The 18055-nt window shown below is 40.0% G+C and overlaps 1 protein-coding gene across 1 annotated transcript in view; it reads left to right on the forward strand.

The window, feature by feature from the left end:
• The window catches only part of LOC124612597 (kinesin-like protein KIF11-A), a 231033-nt gene that overhangs the window by 49459 nt on the left and 163519 nt on the right, over positions 1 to 18055 (forward strand). The gene's annotated exons all lie outside the window — the stretch shown is intronic.

Genomic DNA, 18055 nt, shown 5'->3' on the forward strand with positions numbered 1-18055 from the left:
GAATGTCTAGCCCTGCAGTAAGCCTGACAATGCCCGCCCAACTTGTGCATGACCCTTGATGCTGGGTTACTTTGTGAATGATATTTAGAAATTATTACATTGTTCACACCTTCCCATGCCAAAAATTTTTTAAACTTCCTGGCTAAAAACTGTGTTCTGTTATTCAATAGCAAATGTTTTGGTTTACCCACATTTTTGAAATGATATTTTAGATTCATTGTAACATTAAGAGATGCTTTATTAGTTTAACCCAGCATTCCAACACAACCGGGAGAGGATTTCTATTTTATTATGAGCAAGTAGAGTTCGAATAATTATGGTGGGGAAAGGCATTATACCGTGTGTGTGTGGGGGGGGGGGGGGGGGTAATGAAATGGTATGGATTGTACGAGTTTGTTTGGTAAGGATAATTGTACTTAGTTACTAAGTTGAATCAATCCCCATTTTACAGAAATGAGCAATTGTATCTGAAACCCTTGAATAAGCAGGTGTAAGATTCAGTACAATAGTCTCATCTTTCATTATTCTCTTCTTTCTCTCTGGAAATCGAACTAGGTAACTGCACTATACTTTCCATTGGCATACCATAGTGAGAGGCATGGTGTGAAGAAGATTCTGTAGAATTGACAAACACCACTACTATCTGGTCCACCAGTGTAAAACCTCCCACAGAAGGGTAGTCCAGGGTGGGAGGGGTACCAGTCTTTGGAGTCTCTCACGTCCTCTCTCTGTCTTTACACTCCAAATTCCTCCTTTTCCTTCCTTTCTTCCCCTGTTGGTGTACAGGTTCTATCCTCTCTCTATCCACATGCAATAGTCCCGTTGCGTGAACCCCTCTTTATATCCAGTCCGTAAAACTTGTTATAACAAGATTAGCCCAAGGTAATGCAGCCTTGAGGGGGTTTCCATCACTAGTAGTTGATAACTATTCAGTTTTACTCAGTACTGTAATAAGATTTGAAAGACATATTTTCATTAAATGTGTGCAATGATGAATTTGAACAGTATATGAAATTGCCATGTTTCATGGGGTAAACAATGTGTTCTGTTTTATTAATTACATACCTGCTGTCCAATTTAAACATGTGATGGAAGATGGACTTACAGACTGATGTACATATAGTCATAAGTTGGAACATACATATGAAAAAAGGATTATGTTGAAACTACATAGTAGTCAAATGCTTGTTCATTTATATAAAGGGTGGCCGGTGTGAGGGTAAGAGATTTTCCGGGTATTTTGTAGCCATAGTTTGGAAATAATTTTGTCACGTGGAGGTGAAATAGCGTCTAAGGGAAACACGCGGCATCATCTTGTGCACGGTTATTGCCTCCGAAATAAGTGTTCAGCAATGTCAACATTCTGAGCTAGGTTGAACATTGCTTCAGCTGGCTCATAATTACTGTGTCTGTTGTGAAACATAAGAATCACACACACATCTGTAGTTCAAAAAAATTAACATAATTTATGTAAACATTATCTTTCTTAAATATTATATCAAATTAATAAACTCTGGCGAACGCTTACCATGTGTCATTGCTGCAATATTTGATACAGTAAAAAGTAGTGTATCACCACACCTTGCAACAGTACTTCCCTTTCTGTGCTGCAAGTCTGTTTTTGTACTATGCTTTTTTCCTTACTGCCTTGTTGGTGCCAATTGTGCTGGGATCTGGTTTGTGGGTTTTGATATTAGGTATCTTCCCTGACCATGCACGGATGGCACTGTTGATGCCCAAGTTGGAAGCTCCCCATGCAAATCAATCGTGCCTGGGGCACAGGGGCTGGGTGGCAACAGTTTACTAGTTGGGTGGTGCCAGTGAGGAGAGCCCCCATTAACAGTGGGTTGTGGCATGGCAAAAGATTAATTAAACTTCCTTTCAATGTTGGCTGCAAGGCCTCAGCAGTCTCCTTAGACGGGAAAAATTTTCATAAAGCAGAGGTACAACGCTACTAAGATAGTATGGCCCCACGACAATTCCTTCCCTGGCTACCCGATGGGAAGAGGGACAAGCTTGATGTCTGGATGCTAAACACTTCACACAATACTTGATATGTACTTGGACTGGTGGAAATACTTTTTCTGCAATGAAACCATTACTTTTGTTGAAAACATTGAAGACAAATATGGGGAAGTTACCTCTGGGAAAAAATTGAAATCGTTTGTTATTAATTAAAACCTCATCTGCTGCTCAATCCACAGCTCTTTGAGCATCTAATTCTCTAGGTGACATACCTGTGAGTGACCATTGATCCACATGAAACTTTGAGCAGGGCTGAAGGAATCATCTCCCATAGAGATCTTACACTGCAGACAGATGAGTTCCATTATAATTTCTAGTAGTGAGGCATACATTTTATCAGACGTTTACAGAAAGGGCATATGGATATTTGTACAGATACACACACACATTTATATTAGATGTTTACGCTTTAGGCAGATTTTCTCCTACTGGACGGCAGACCCAAAATGTGGCAACTGTGGATGATCACTTCACAAAGGCAGCCCTTGTGAACAACCACCTTCGTGGATCAACTGTATGGAACGTCCCCTCAAAGTTTGCGTTTGGTCAGTTTTCAACAAGGAACAGAAGATCCAGGAATAAAAACCTGCTGAGCACCTGTTGTATACTGAAGTTCAAAAGAATTACAAATGCTTACATTATGCATATATGACAATCTTACACTAACATCATGACCTCCGGTGGCAGAATCACGTGTTGCGCAACAAGCAGACCAGGAAGGGGGGGGGAGAGAGAGAGAGAGAGAGAGAGAGAGAGAGAGAGAGAGAGCACCAATGCGATGTTTATGTGGGTACCTGGTCATGTCAGTCTGATGGTAAATGAGGCTGTTGACAAGGCTGCAGTTGTCTTACCTCGGCCACCTAGTTCTCCCATTCCTTCAGATCATCTCCTGGTTGCCATCTGTCAGCAGGTGGTGTCACTTTGGCTTTGCCACTGGTCTTACCTTTGTGGGCATAAGCTCCAGGGATTGTCTCATATGCCTTAGAACAAAGACTATGCAATACTTCCTAACTACTGACTGCTTACGATTAGCGTGACGTCACAACTCTTTACATTCGGTTAATTTGAGCAATCGCCAGCAGGCACATGCGCAGTTCAGTCGCATACACCTTGCTTTGTACACCACCACACCACACCATCCCACCCCACACCACTCTCCAACCCCTCACCGATGGTGGGTGCTGTGGTGGCTCAAAGACACTGCAATTGCTATTATGGAGCACCCTTCAACGACTCAGACAACATCCTTCACAAATGAAACTTATCACTTTCTAGCAACTTCATGCTAAGGCTTGCTGTCAAATCAGGCACAGTAAGTGGTGCTGCGTGCGCTGTGTCTCCTTTCTGGCTGACTTCCTACTGTAGGAGTGACAAGTTGCAGACATTCCTGTTACATTTCGCTCCCCACTGTCCTGAATCCTATATTGAACCCTTCTGACTTTCAACTACTTCAGGCTCTTGGCTCACCCCACAACACAGCCCTGGGCCCTGATTCAATACAAATCAGTTGATCCAGCACCTGAATGTTCCTTAAAGGCAACATCTCCTTAGGGTCTCCAATTGTATTTGACAGAAAGGTGCCTTCCCCATATGAGATAGCATAGTTGCCCCAACCCTCTAGCCAGCCAAGAACCCAACTTATCCAAACAGTTACTGGCCGATTAGCCTGACCAACATAATCTGTAAGATGCTTAAAAAGATGGTTGCCTGCTGATTATGCTGTGTTCTCGAATATCAGGGTAGTTTGTCTCGCTGTCTGTGTGGTCTCTGGGATAGACAAGTCACAGTAGACCATCTGCTTAGGTTGTAAGCAGCAATCCAAAAGGCTTTTTGTATGTGCCAACATCTTATTGCAGTTTTTTGACCTGCCTAAGTTGCAAGATATCTCTTGGTGCCCTCACATATTACTTACCCTCCATGACTGAGGCTTTTGAGGCCCCGTACCGATTTTTATTGATCAATTTTCCCACCTGTTGTTCTGGGTTAGTCCCCACAGGTCTAAGAGAATGGCATGTGTCGCACACTTACTCATTGCTATCGATGGAACATTGACATCTGTTGGGCTGCTGGTCACCTTTGTGTTGTATGTTGACGAGTTTTGCATTTGGTAAATCTCCCAATAGGTAGCTTATGCAGAATGCCAGCTCAAAGATGCCATCCAGCAGGTGTCTACTGGTTTCAAATCTTTCCATACAAAACACGGCTCATGTGTTTCTGCTGTTGTACAATGGTCCATCCTGACCTGGAACTATATTTAGGTACCAAGCACCTGGATGCTGTAGTACTCTCATTTCTTGGGCTCCTTTTTGATAAAAATTTGTGTTAGCTGTGCCACATTAATCACATGAGGATTAGCTGCATGTGGAAGCTTAACACTGGCTGTTTCCTTGCCGATAGATCTTGGGGGCACAAATGATGTGGTATGAATGACACTACTTCTATCCACTGAACCATGGTTCCCAGGTTTATGGCTCGGTGGCTCTTTCAGTTTGAAACTGTTACAAACATTCCACCAACGTGGCATGTGTCTGGCCACTGGTGCCATTTGGACTAGCCCCTTTCTATAGTCTCCTTCCCAAAATGGGGATCTTTCCTCTTCAAATTCAACAGTACCAGCTCTTGGTCTCCTGAGCAATAGACATGACACACTTATCTGATCATCTCATGCATCTGGTTCCCTTTACATACAACGGGTGTTCAGATACCCACCCTTGGGCGGTATTACCGACTGGAAAGCATCTCGTTTCCTTCTACTGAGATCTCCATCTCCCCTCCCCCGACTGTGCTCTCCTCATTTTCTCCTGCACTTAACCTTGCAAGGGGCCAGGCCACAGATTAGGACCAGTTTTTTCGAAAGTCATAGTCTGTTGCCCCATGATTTGTCAGTCTCTCTTATGTCCATTTCATCTACATCTAGGGTGCTGCCATCTTTCAACCGATGGCTCTAAAACTGTGGGTCCGATGGGATTTGCTTTTACATCTCCTGCCAGTATGAAATGCTATTGGCTGCTGGGAACATGTAGTGTGTTTACGGCAGAGCTGAGAGAGCCATCTTCTATAGCTTGCTGTATCTCCAGCAATCTTCATCTTGCCCTTCCTAGCCCAGACATGAACTTCAAATCCTGTCACCCTATATTACATTTTCTGTACCACTATCAGTGCAGAAGAGGAGTGAGAGTTGCAGCTCCGCCCAATTCTTCTTCTAGTTGAACCTTTATCTGTGCACTTCTCGCTGCTTTCACTTTAGCTTATCCTGCATCTTTTACCAATGTTCTGTGCAGTGTTCCCCATAAATCATTTCTTGTGACAGTGCCACATAGCTTTTGATCTGATTGCAATTTGTTGGCTTCATGATTATGAGGCTGAAGGTGCTAATAACAATACTGTTGAGTCTCCTGACAGTTAATTTCTCTGAGAATTAGAATGCTTTAATTGCATAGGACTGGCACTTTAAGTGTGGCAGTTATTCACAATAACTCCTGGCAGAGAGTTTGCTTAGTTTTTCCAGTTTGAAATTCAAAAGAAATTATTGTTCCCTTTGAGTAAATCTGGAAGGACAAGTATATGGTATGCAGTAAGCAATGCTTATTAAGTGTTCGAAGAGGTGTTTGTCAGAACGTGCCTTAAAACGTGATTTTTATTTCTTGGAATTTTCAGAGGACTGTGCAACACTTAAATTTCATTTTACACTGATCTATGAGCACAGTATGTGCTTCATCAAAGAGCAAAAGCATTTTGCATTGAGGATATGTGGAGGTATCTGGAATGCAGTAGTATGTAATAGTGAAGAAACAGATAAAAATAAAAATATATCAAGAGGCATAGTGAAGTTTCCTCTTTTTAAAGCCGCCAAGAGATTGTACAGAAGTTCTATTATTATTATTAAAACTATTATTTTTATTATTATTGTAAAAATTATTCATTACAATATTTACACTGGTCCCTATAACTTTCTTGCACTTTTGTTACCGTGTGTTGAGTAGAATAATTTTCACACATCACAACATTAGCCGTAAGTATTTACAGAATGAGTTCAGCTGCTAGTGCTCTCTTCATTTTGCAGCTTTATGAAGGAAGGTGTTAACAGTAAGCCTTGCAAAGTCTAATAACTATGTAACTACTTTTACAGGAAATGTTCATGGGAGCATAAAACTGCCACTGTCCAAATGTCTGAACTGCTTACCAGTTGTCATAGACTTACAAAGAGTTAAAAAAATTGTGCACTCGGTACAACAAAGTTTCTTAGAATGATTGACAACAGAAACCAGCAATTTCTGGTTAAAGCTGGGATCAGATAAAACATGTTTGAATTCATCATAACGGATGCTGAAATTTAGAAAATGGTCAGAAATGTCATGCACACTGCTGTAGGTACCTTAATCGCTACTCTGAATCTCTGCAATTCTCAGCTTCTTTTGCAGGTACACATTTAGTTCTCAAATACTCCAGAATCTTAACTTTTCAGTTTCCACCAAGTGCCTAAGTGAGATATACCGACATCTTGATTAACATTGAGTGTGCTCCATCAGATCATAATCAAATATATAAATTTGCTATACCATTCCAGTCCTCTGCATTAGTCTTGTCCAATTCAACCACGCTACTTGCAACATAATCACTGAATGCCCAAGTAATCAGTTTAATATTTAGCCATTCACTGACAACCTATAAATATATTTTAGCAGCTTACAGCTTTCTATATTTTATACTTCCCTAACTACAGCAAAAAGATGCATATCTAGCAGTGTCAGGATTAACGAAATGTTTGCCCAAGAATCTTGATTTATCGACTTGTTTTGTATGCACTTAAATATATGAACACTGCCATGCAAAAAAAAAAAAAAAAAAAAAAAAAACTATTAGAATGCTGGCTTTCTCGGCAAATCTCTGTTATAAAATCTTCTCGGGTTGACAGTTGAGTCAATGTGTTGTTCTCTAGCAACGTTTCAGCAAGTTTCCTACTTGCCATCTTCAGGCGAAGTGTCGGGTTCACATCTTGTCCGGATCTTTATAGCCGCTGGACTACGGGCTTCTCTGCATCCTCGGCGCCGGTCGGGCCAATCAGGCGTGAGTGGAATCGGCGACCACTATTTCCAGCGTGGGGAAAAGTTTTACCAACAGGTGGATGGAGTCGCTATGGGATTCCCACTGGCACCAGGTATCGCTAATCTGTACCTGGAATACTTCGAGGCTATCGCCTTGGAAACCCAAGGTCTTTTATCAGTATGTGTACGATACTTTCGCGGTCTGGCCGCACGGCGAGTACCCTCTAATGGAATTTCTCAACCGCCTGAACAGCATACACGAGAACATCAAATTCACAATTGAATTGGAAGATAATGGGTGCCTACCCTTCCTCGATATCCTAATAAAGAAGAAAACGGATGGCACACCGGGACACTCGGTCTACCGAAAGAAAACACACAGACCTGTACATCAATGCCAACAGCTGCCCTCACCCAGCACAATGGAAATCTGTGCTCACTACTCTTATCTGCAGAGCTCATGACATATTCGACAAGGACAGTTTATCTACTGAGATTCAGCACCTGAAGAAAACCTTCCAGAAGAATGGATACACCAAAACACAGATTAGATGTGCTCTCAAGATGGGCAAGAAGAAGAAGAAGAAGAAGAAGAAGAAGAAAGGTCTGGGCGTTCCTCCCGTATGCAGGGCTGCCCATGGCCAAGATTTCCAGGATACCGGAGAAGAACAAGATAAAAACCATCTTCCATCCTCCAGCAAAAATCAGAAATATGTTGGGCTTAATGAAGGACAACTTGGGTCTAAGAACACCAGGTGTCTACAGTATTTCCTGTGAATGTGGGAAACAATATATAGGGCAGACACAGTGTTGCATAACACAACGCATCCCTGAAAATGTGAGAAGCGTCCGCCTCAGACAAAAAGAAAAACCCGCAGTAACAGAGCACAGTCTCAGTGAAGAACACATGTTTCAATTTGGAGAAACCAAGAGACTGTGTAGAGCGAAAGATTTCTGGGACACTATCATTAAAGAGGCAGTGGAGATACAGGTCAGTGATAACCGGGTCAATCGGGATAGTGGCTTCCAACTCAGCAGTACATGGAACACAACATTATCAATAATGAGAAAAGAGCTCACCGATGGAGGCAGATGGAATAAACAGGCCGCACCGAGATGAGATGCCAGGACCTGGCACCCGCGGCTCCACCACGACCACCACGCGCCACCGCACCGATTCCGCTCGTGCCTGATTGGCCCGACCAGTGCCGAGGATGCAGAGAAGTCCGTGGTCCAGCGGCTATAAAGATACAGACGAGGTGTGAACTTGACACTGTGTCTGGAGATGACAAGTAAGAAACTTGCTGAAACGTTGCTGGAGAACACCAAATTGACTCGGCTGTCAACCCAGAAGATTTTATCATCAAAGACAATGATCTTTCAATATCTATAGGCTACTGGTGGATTTGGAAAATGTGGACGGATTTTCTGTTGGTCGAATTATCATCTACTGAAAGTGTCTGAAAGCCCACAGCTTCTACATGTACTGTTAATGTCCTCATTACATTAAACAAGTTTTCTGCATTTAGTTTCTTCACAGGCAATACATGCACAACCATTTTGAAAGGGAAAAAAAAATACTATTATAACATTATAGGTCAGGATTGACCTATCAAGTGTTGAATATCTTACTTGTATCTGTCAGTTATTATGAAGAAATTGAGATTTCAAGCATTTCTTTATATACTTTTGCGTGATAAAGTCCCGACACTACGCAAAGCTGTCATTTAGTTACTTGCACTTTGCAATCTGTTATGTTTTCTTTTCGAATAATCATATTTTTTCTGATTACCATTAAAATATAATGACGATAAATGTTTGAGGTCATTTGGAATAATATTTTAATAACTAAGTAGATCACGTGACGTCATTCTTTTACTCTTAGAAAGAGTGTGTTAATTGTGCGTTTATGAACGGTCAGTGTCTGGATCTGTGATTACGATTTGAGGAATAATTGATTTGACAAACTTCAATTGCACACAATCGTGTGGGGCGAATTATGAACTTGGAATTAATTGTAGATTTGTGCAGATCAATTTTGTGACAGGCTAATAAGTGTCGCGAGTGTGACGCGGCATCAAGACTGCTTTCGCGATGCCAGTGGTTTGCTGTAAACTCGCGAAAATAGAATTTACGTGAATTTTTAATTATCGTGAATGGGAAGCATATTTTATGGTTACCCCACTGTCGATGGGCCATTGTGGAGGGCATAAGTTTGGATAGAAGGATCAATTTCAAAATCCAATATAAATCCTGTTGATCGAAGCAGCCTAGCAACCCATAAGCCCATACGTGGTAATCAGCAGTAACAGCCTACTACTTTTCATGCACACATTTACACTCTACATAGAGGTGTGAATGATTTGTTGGTGCGAAATAAACATTTGAAAGCTTTTGATTGAATAAAAGGAAAGATATAAAGAAGTTTATTCGTATATTTTGTTGTTTCATGAACAGTGATATTTTCTTATAGAGGTATAGAGCTTACGTATTAATAATATTATGACAGACTGATCATAAGTGCTCTTGTTAAAAGTCGAGTTTTGGGCCTGATTAAGAGTAACTGGTTCTTAGTCTCGGAGATTAAATGAAGAATAAAATCACACCTAAATAACGCTGCATCGAAACCCACTATCTTTATACTATATTAAGCTAGCTATTCTGGAATCAGGTGGTATCGTGGCCATATAGTTGTGTGTTGTCAACAACAAATAGGTAAACACAAACATTTTTCATATTCTAATATTGACGAGGGAAAGAAGAGACGACAATGACGACACATATGTATTGTATTGTAAGGTGCCATGTATACCGTTTGCATATGTATACAACACGATGACGATGTGGTATACTATGAGTCATGAATATATGTGCACTGGCTACTATATCCCCAGTACTGAAAGTCATTCCAGTAACATTCTTTCCTTTATAATGCATATACAGTTGGATGTGAAACTCATAAAGCAGAAATGTTACAAACAGTTCACGTGATTCCAAACGTAGAACATCATCCTTAAAGTGACTGAAAAAATTGACTATTATTCACGTCTACATTAAGCCTCCTTAATAGATCTGGATAAGTGAGAACGACAAAACTAGATGTTCACAAAAACTTGTGTGTGGGGATGTAGTAAACAACATAGAACTAGGAATCAAAAGCTTTTGGTCAAAATTATGATGAGCCTTGAATTGTAGAGACATTGCAGTTTGACTTCAGAAACGGAAAAAAACTTCCTCAAACTGGTAATATGTCAAGAAGGGAATGAATTAGTCATATGTGTGAATTATTCATCCTGCCCCTAAGTCTATACATAACTTAAACATAATGTCGATTACACTGTGGAAGTGTAAATGTCCTTTAAATGGTATATAACACTGCAGTTTTTGCAAACTGTTGTGTATGCAATACTGTGGAGGTTTCTGTAAGTTGAAGTACAGAAACAGTACATAACCTTTTTTCACATATTTACTCTGTGGTTCATTCAGTATAACATATTCATTTTTTCTCACAGAGTAATCATAATCATGAAAACTGTATTCTTTCCCTTTGTGCAGAAGTGGTTTCTATGCTTTAGAATATAGCTCTTCTCGAAGCATCTGTTTCCATCCTATGTCGTGTTTGACCTGAGGGTTCTCATTGAACATCTTGTCTTGAACTCAAATAACCAGCAAAGTCTGGTCATAAAAATGGCACTGCACTTCCTTTCAATCTATTTCTTCAAAGGAAATGTTAATATTCTGCCTATTTTGTAGTCAAATACAGTGCTTTAGAGAATCAGCTCACTATGAATAAAGTTTTCTTGAGAAAGTTGGAAAGTAAAGGAAAATTTCAGAAAAAATTGAAATAAAATATTTTTGCTTTCACATCTTTATATAGTGATTTCCCATTATAGTTCAATTCTTTTATCTTGGCAGTTCGCGCATGCGCGCCCAGACGCAGGAGATTGCTGCATTGTCAGTTGTACGTGCCAAGAGAAGCAGCACCATAGTATAGTTCCTAAACTTACGTTTAGGGGGGAGTGCGCAGTTTATGAAGTAAAGCCACCTTGGCCGCATTAACCCTTTCGCTGCTACAGAGACGTGCTCCCCGCATGTGCGCGACTTTGTGATCATTGCATTGCTTGTCTGTGCAGACACATGGTGTTTAGACTGCTTTGACACACTTTATCATTCAATTTCATAAAAACTATTTGGCCCAAAAATTTGATTTTTACACATCTTCTTGACTGATACCTTCCCCCCATAAATGACTTAATTTTGTTTCGATGTTCAACACAGTTATTGTGCAGCATTAGATGTAGTAAACCATTGCATGAAATTTTGAAGAGTTTGCAGAGGTAAAAGTCTATAGCGTATACTTTCCTTATGGTCGATTTTAGTTGCCACTAGAAATTTCAAAAAATTACATTCAAACATATTAAGCGCCGAGTTTGAACTCAGAACCTTTCGTTTAGCAGCCATACACTTTAACCATTACGCTAACGCAGCTCGTCATTCAAAGCATCTTCCGTAAGACTTTAAAACATCACGCAAAATACCGACAAACACAGTTGGTGTGACTATGAATTACTCACGTTTCGTCGAAGTACAGTAGGAAATAACAATTACCGCTGTTCTTTAATGTGAAAAAGCGGTTAGTGAGAACGATATAAACACTTTTCCTTGCTATCGCCTGAATTAGGACGCTTATTGCCTGTTAGGTTTAATTAATTAATAGAGTATGAAGCAATTGGTATAAATAATGCTTTTTCCAAACATTCTATAAAAGAAAGCCTGCTATCAAGACATTGCTTTTGTTCAATTACTTTATTTATGACTGAACATTTCTAAAACTGAAAACACTCATCCGTGCTCTGCACTACAGTCGAGCTCTGGCAACGTCTTTCTCTGTTCATTGGCTGACTGTGTTTTGTGACGTCAGATGCCCAGAACGAATCTAAACTCGGCCGCCGTCATAAATGATGTGCACTTTAGTAAAAGTATGCCATACGCATATGATAACAAAGCAAGATCAGTACCTTAAAATATTCATAATGCAGCAAATGTAGTCATCAAATGCAAAAAATCTTGGGACCAGAAATTTTGGTATGCCGGAATTACATTTGTAATTACTGTAGGGAATTTAAATTAAATATGCTGTTCACGTTGTCACATGTAGTTTTATGAAGTTTATGCATTGCATAGTTAACATCTCCTATAATAGAGCCTTTGTAGTTGTAGTTTGTTGCATACCAACATTACACTGAAATTAACTTTGATTTTTTTGGTTAATGTAACTGGATAGTGTTACCACAGAATGTTTCTAAGGGAGTGAAGTTCTCCTATTAAATAGTGTGTGTCTACTTCCTCAGTTCAGAGTCCTTTGTAAATCTGAACACGCACATATTTTTCCCAGTGTGATAATTGCTAGTACAGCCCCGTGCACAGCACTTAATCACTATAGTGTGAGGGAAAGCGAAGTGTTTCCGGTGGTGAGACAGACATGCAGTAATTATGTTCAGCAACTCTCAGCTCAACAGCAATCTACACACAGTAAACTGCTATTGTCATATTGCAAATATAGTCTTTAGTTATGGGCCTTTTGATGTGACATCACAGTGACATAGCCAGCCTCGTTTTCACAGAGATGTTGCTCATGCTATGTCTTCGCCTAAAAGAATAGGTCACGCCAGTATTTTGAAATCTTATTTCCTGTTTGCAAGATTGCAAACTTTTTAGCTTGCAAAAATTCTTCATATTTCCATCAGAATTGTTGAAATGTTGTCTTATTGTTGATATGCAACTTTGGTTGCACTTCTCTGACATAATGCATTGTTCTAATGGGATCAGTCCATATGAACTCAACCAGTGGTCTTGTTCTTGACATATCAGATTTTGATATTAGTTGATTGCATGAAGAAACCCAAATTAAAAAATTTTAGGACTGTTCGTTTCTAAGTTACTAATTCTTGATGTTTCCAAAGGTTTGAGATTTTTGTCAAATTTTGATGCCTCAAAATGGCTGATGTCCAACCATTTGTGTTAGTGAAATGTTGGCTGTCGTAGGGAGAGGGTGCTACATTCTGATGAATTTGATGGTTGTTGATGCTCTACAGTTGTTAGTGGGCAACCTTTGGGTCACTTGCTGCACCTCATTTAGCTTAAGGTGTACCCAGAACAGTGCAACTGTCTTAGATTATTGTTCCCCTTTCTGAACCAGGGAAAGCCATGTATCTAATGCCAAAAAATCCACTACACTGGTTTGATGTAGTGTTCGGGCACAATACCCGCCCACCTATAGATCCTCAGAGGATAGCCCTCCAAAAATAGCACTTCAGAAACCAATGATGTATAACAGTTGAGTCCTGTATCACAAATACTTTTCCTGGTATTAAAGTGTCATGAGGGATCTTTTCCAGAAGATATAATTTTTTTCATTCAGAATGCCTTGTGATGTACAATTGCACTTGATTAGTGGTTAAGATGTGCAAAACTTGTCATAGAAACACCTATTTCTCTGCAAGCCACCCATTTATGAACAGTGAAATTGTGTAACAAACATCCAATACCTACATATGTTCACAGTAGCCAGAACTTCATAAGTGCTTTTGAAATACATTGAGCAATGTCCTGTGTCAAAATTTAAGAAAAAGTTCTTTAAATGATTCAATTCTAAATGCAACCACACTTTTGGCTGTTTATTGTCTAGGGGATGACTGTGTCTGTTTCTGTCAGTTTGTCACATATAAGCTGCATCTACATAGCTGTAAGTTCACAATGGAACATTAGTTTGGTGATGGGTAATCTACTGTAAATATCTGTAGCTGAGATGAAATTGTTGTTGATTTCCCAGGATTTTTTTAAATAAAAATGTTCATGTTAATACACATTCCTGGTGCATAAAGTGAATTTAAACTATATTTATTTCCTCACTGTTGTTAAAGTGTGCTTCAGAAAAATTTAAATGCATAGACTGACTTGAGAGGTCCCATACAGTGTAGACCTGCGGAATGTTATGATGTCAAATATTCGAAGCCCAAACCAAATAATTTCATTGCACGAAATAAATGCAAGTCCCAGTTGTGGCTAACAGGAAGAAAGTTCACAAGTTGTGACCGGCATTCATCATGGAAAAATAGTAAGAGTTACTGTAACCAGACTCAAGAACACTGAAAATTTTTGTGGGTTTTTTAACTTCCAGTCCAAACTGTGAATCAACACCGAAAAATTGACAAGTGCTGAGGGCACTTGCACACAAAATTACTAAACCTGAGACATGAGGCTGAAAATGCCAACCAAACATACACAGACCTTACATTGTTTGTGGTCCCAAAATGAATGTCATAGGCCATCCTCTCTCCAACTTATATAGCTTAGAACTGGATTTTTGCTAATGCCCAGTATAATTTTCCAAATTCCCCATTCTTATGGCAAGACCAGAAAAGTTTTAAATTTTCAAGCTGATTGAAATTAGCTGTTCCAGGAGGCTATACAATAAATAGTTTGCTCCTAATTAACAAAAAGATAATCACTGATTAGCATGCATGCATTAAATTAAGTGCCTGAAATCGTTAACAATAAAGGTGCTATGTCATCCTTATGTACACTTAGGGACTATACAAGGGAAACAAACTTGAACACAATATTATGGAAAGGGAAGTGGATAGAATTAGAGGAAGATGAGATGGGGAATATGAGTGTGAGAAATAAGGCACCTATAGATGACAGTACCTGCCAGTTATTGAGATGTATGAGACCATGTATTATGACAAAACTATTCAGCCTGAATTGCAAGATGTGAGACAGCAAAATATTCTTGGACTTACTGGCAATTCTGTAGAAGAAAGGGCTAACAGGTAAATATTACCATACAATCAGTTTAATGAGAATGGTTGCAAAATACTGAACATTAATGATTTACAGATGAATGGAAACTCTGGTAGAAGCCAAATTTGAGGAAGATAAATTTGGGTTCTGTAGAAATGTAGAAACTCTTGAGAAAATATTGACCCTCCTGCTTATGGTAGAGAATAGGTTGAAGAAAGGTAAATCTACCTTGATAAAATATCTAAATTTAGAGAAAGCTTTTGACGGTGTCTACTGGAATACACACTTAGATATTCTGAAGGTAGCAGGGACAAAATAAAGGGAACAAAGGGTTATTTACAACTTCTACAGAAACCTGAAGAGTGTCTTAAGAATCAAAGGAGATGAAAGGGAAGCAATAGTTCAGAAGAAAGTGATATAGGTTTGAACCTATCTCAAATGTTATTCAATCTGTACATTGAGCAAGCTATAAAAGAAGTCGAGCAGTAATGTGTAAAGGAAATTAAAATTGAAGATGAAATAAAAAGTTTCAGGTTTGCCGATAACATTACAATTCTGATGGAATGCGAAGGACTTGAAAGATCAGTTGAACAAAATGGTTAGTGCCTTGATGAGAGCTTATAAAATGAACACAAACTAATGTAGAACAAGGGTAAAGGCATGTGATTGTATTAAATCAGAGATGCTGATGGGATTAGATTAGAAAGTGAGATTCTCCAAAGTACATAGTCATTATTTGGTCATCAAAATAACTGGCAGTAGCTGAAGTAGAGATGATGTAAGAGACTGACAATGGTAAGAAATCTTTTTGAAAAGAGAGGTTAGTTAACATTTTATACAGGATGTCCACGAAAGGACTCCATGATTTAAAAATTAAATATCTTGTAAACTAAGATTGATGGAACAGTGCAACAAATAGTATGTTTATTGTGAAAGTTGTAAGAATTTTTTAGAGAAGTTTCAGAATGGTTTGAAAAGCTGCTAACAGATGGAACTGTACACTCTGCAGCCCATACAATTTCAGTATGTCCATTTAAACTTGTTTTCTGCAAGCAGTCTTTGCAATCACAATATTTTTGAAATGTCCATAACTTGCAGTACTGAGAGATGGTGCAAATGAATAATGAATTCTGCATCTTGTAGTGTCTCAATGGAAATGGATTCAGATGCATTGCTGGTCGCCGATTTGGGCTTGTCCAGCATGGAGCCACGGTTTTGGTAGACAACGTCTCTCAATATCTCCCACAAAAAGTTTTCACGAGGGGCCACAGTGGGCAAATACTGAGGCCAAACCACCCCTGAGCCAGTAAATTTGCAATAATCCAATGCACTGACTCTATTCCGGAAGTATTCATCAAGAAAGGAAACACATGTTCAGTGCGAAGTGGTCTGGTCCCATCTTGCAAGAACTACTTTGTGCTTGGTCGATCCCCCAACACTAGCTGTGTGGCGACAAATAGTTCCAAAACTGCAATGTGATCTTCACTGGTGTTGGTTTCTCGCATTAAAAAAAGGGACAATAATGCCTTTGTTGAATATTGCAGCCCAAACAGTAACTTTGGGAGAATGCAGTGGTTTCACTTCACACAAAAGCTGGTTTTTGGAAACACCCCCCCCCCCCCCCCCCCCAAAATGCCTGTTTTGTTTATACAAGATGTCATTCAGGTGGAAGTGTGCTTCACCTGTGATCCAAATGCAGCCAACTTCAAATCTTTTGATATCGGTAATTACGATAATCGGGTTTGCAATGGCAGCCCTTTGTCGCACAGCTTGTACTGGTATGGACTGGTGGCTTTGTATTTTGAATGGAAACATGTAGGCTCTGGCTTGCCATTTTCTCCTCAAATGCTTCAAACCAATGTCTGCTGAAATTCCTCACATGGATTTCCTTGGATTTTGCTTAATAATTCCTGTGGTGACATTTTCAGGAGTAACAACAGTTTATCTGTGGTCAACATTCCCTGCTAGATCATAAGCCACGCTACCTGTCTGATAGAATTTGGCAAAGAGCTTGTAAGTGGTCTTTGGATTGGGTCCTTTTGGAACATTAAATAGTGTTTGAAAGCTCCACCTTGTTACCATAGAACTGTTTTAACCTGTGGTATTCCAGTACCAGAAAAACATGCTCAGTGCAATACATGATTTCAGTCTTTTCCTTCTTTCACATTTCAGCACTGGAACTGATTGCTCTGAGCAGTGGCGATTGCTCTGAGCAGTGCTGCATTATTTATAGGCACTATGTATTGCAGTTACGGCACCATCTATTAAAAAAGTTTCTAACTACTTTGAAATTTGTGTGTAACCTGTGTAGAAAATTCTTAAGCTTTCGTAAGAAACAAACCATAGTTAATTTTGAGATCAGGAACTCGTTTCACTGTTTTGCAGACTTCTCAGAAGGTATTTTGAGTGTAGCCTTGTACGGAAATGAAATGTGGATGATAAACATAAAGACAAGAAGAAAACAGGAACTTTCAAAATCTGATGGTGCAGATGGAGGCTGAGAGTTAGACGTGTAGATTGGATAACTAATAAAGAGGTAGTGAAATGAAATATTAAGAAAAATTGTGGCACTAAATTACCGCGAGAGACACATCTGTAAACGTCCATACCTGATAGCAGTGTAAACGGGCCGTGTTAACAGGCACTTGACTTCTCTGCCCATCGCCAGATGTGAGCGTGGGTTCTCTGCTGGGCGTGGGGGGATGTGTCCATGGGTGGTTCCTGGGTGCCCATTGCTGCGTCTGTAGCTGCGCTGGCATAATTGGAATCTGTTGCCTCGACAGCAGTGCTGCGACTTTGCTGGCTTGTACTGTGGTTGCGGGAACCACGGGCTGCAGGCTTCTGTTGTGATGGCACTTTGGGGGGGGGGGGGGGGGGGGGGGGCTGTGGTACGGTTGAGTGCCCTGTCTCAGCAACCATCCCAAGTGGCAGCTGTCTGCTGTCAGTGGCCCATGGTCCCCAGTTCCTGTTCCGGTCACGGCGTTTGTGGCAGCAACATCCCAGAGAACAATGTCGACAGTGCAGTACCACAATGCACCGTAGGCAATGACTCTCATTATAGGCAGCTGCCAGTATCTGACGATAGTGACAGTGATGACTACAGTGGTGGTGTCACTCTGATGCCCCCCAGGTGATGACGTGCATCACAACAGTGACTATTACGATGATTGAGAATGCAG

Source organism: Schistocerca americana, chromosome 1 (genome assembly GCF_021461395.2).
Source record: "Schistocerca americana isolate TAMUIC-IGC-003095 chromosome 1, iqSchAmer2.1, whole genome shotgun sequence".
In the NCBI taxonomy this organism is placed as follows: Eukaryota; Metazoa; Arthropoda; class Insecta; order Orthoptera; family Acrididae; genus Schistocerca; species Schistocerca americana.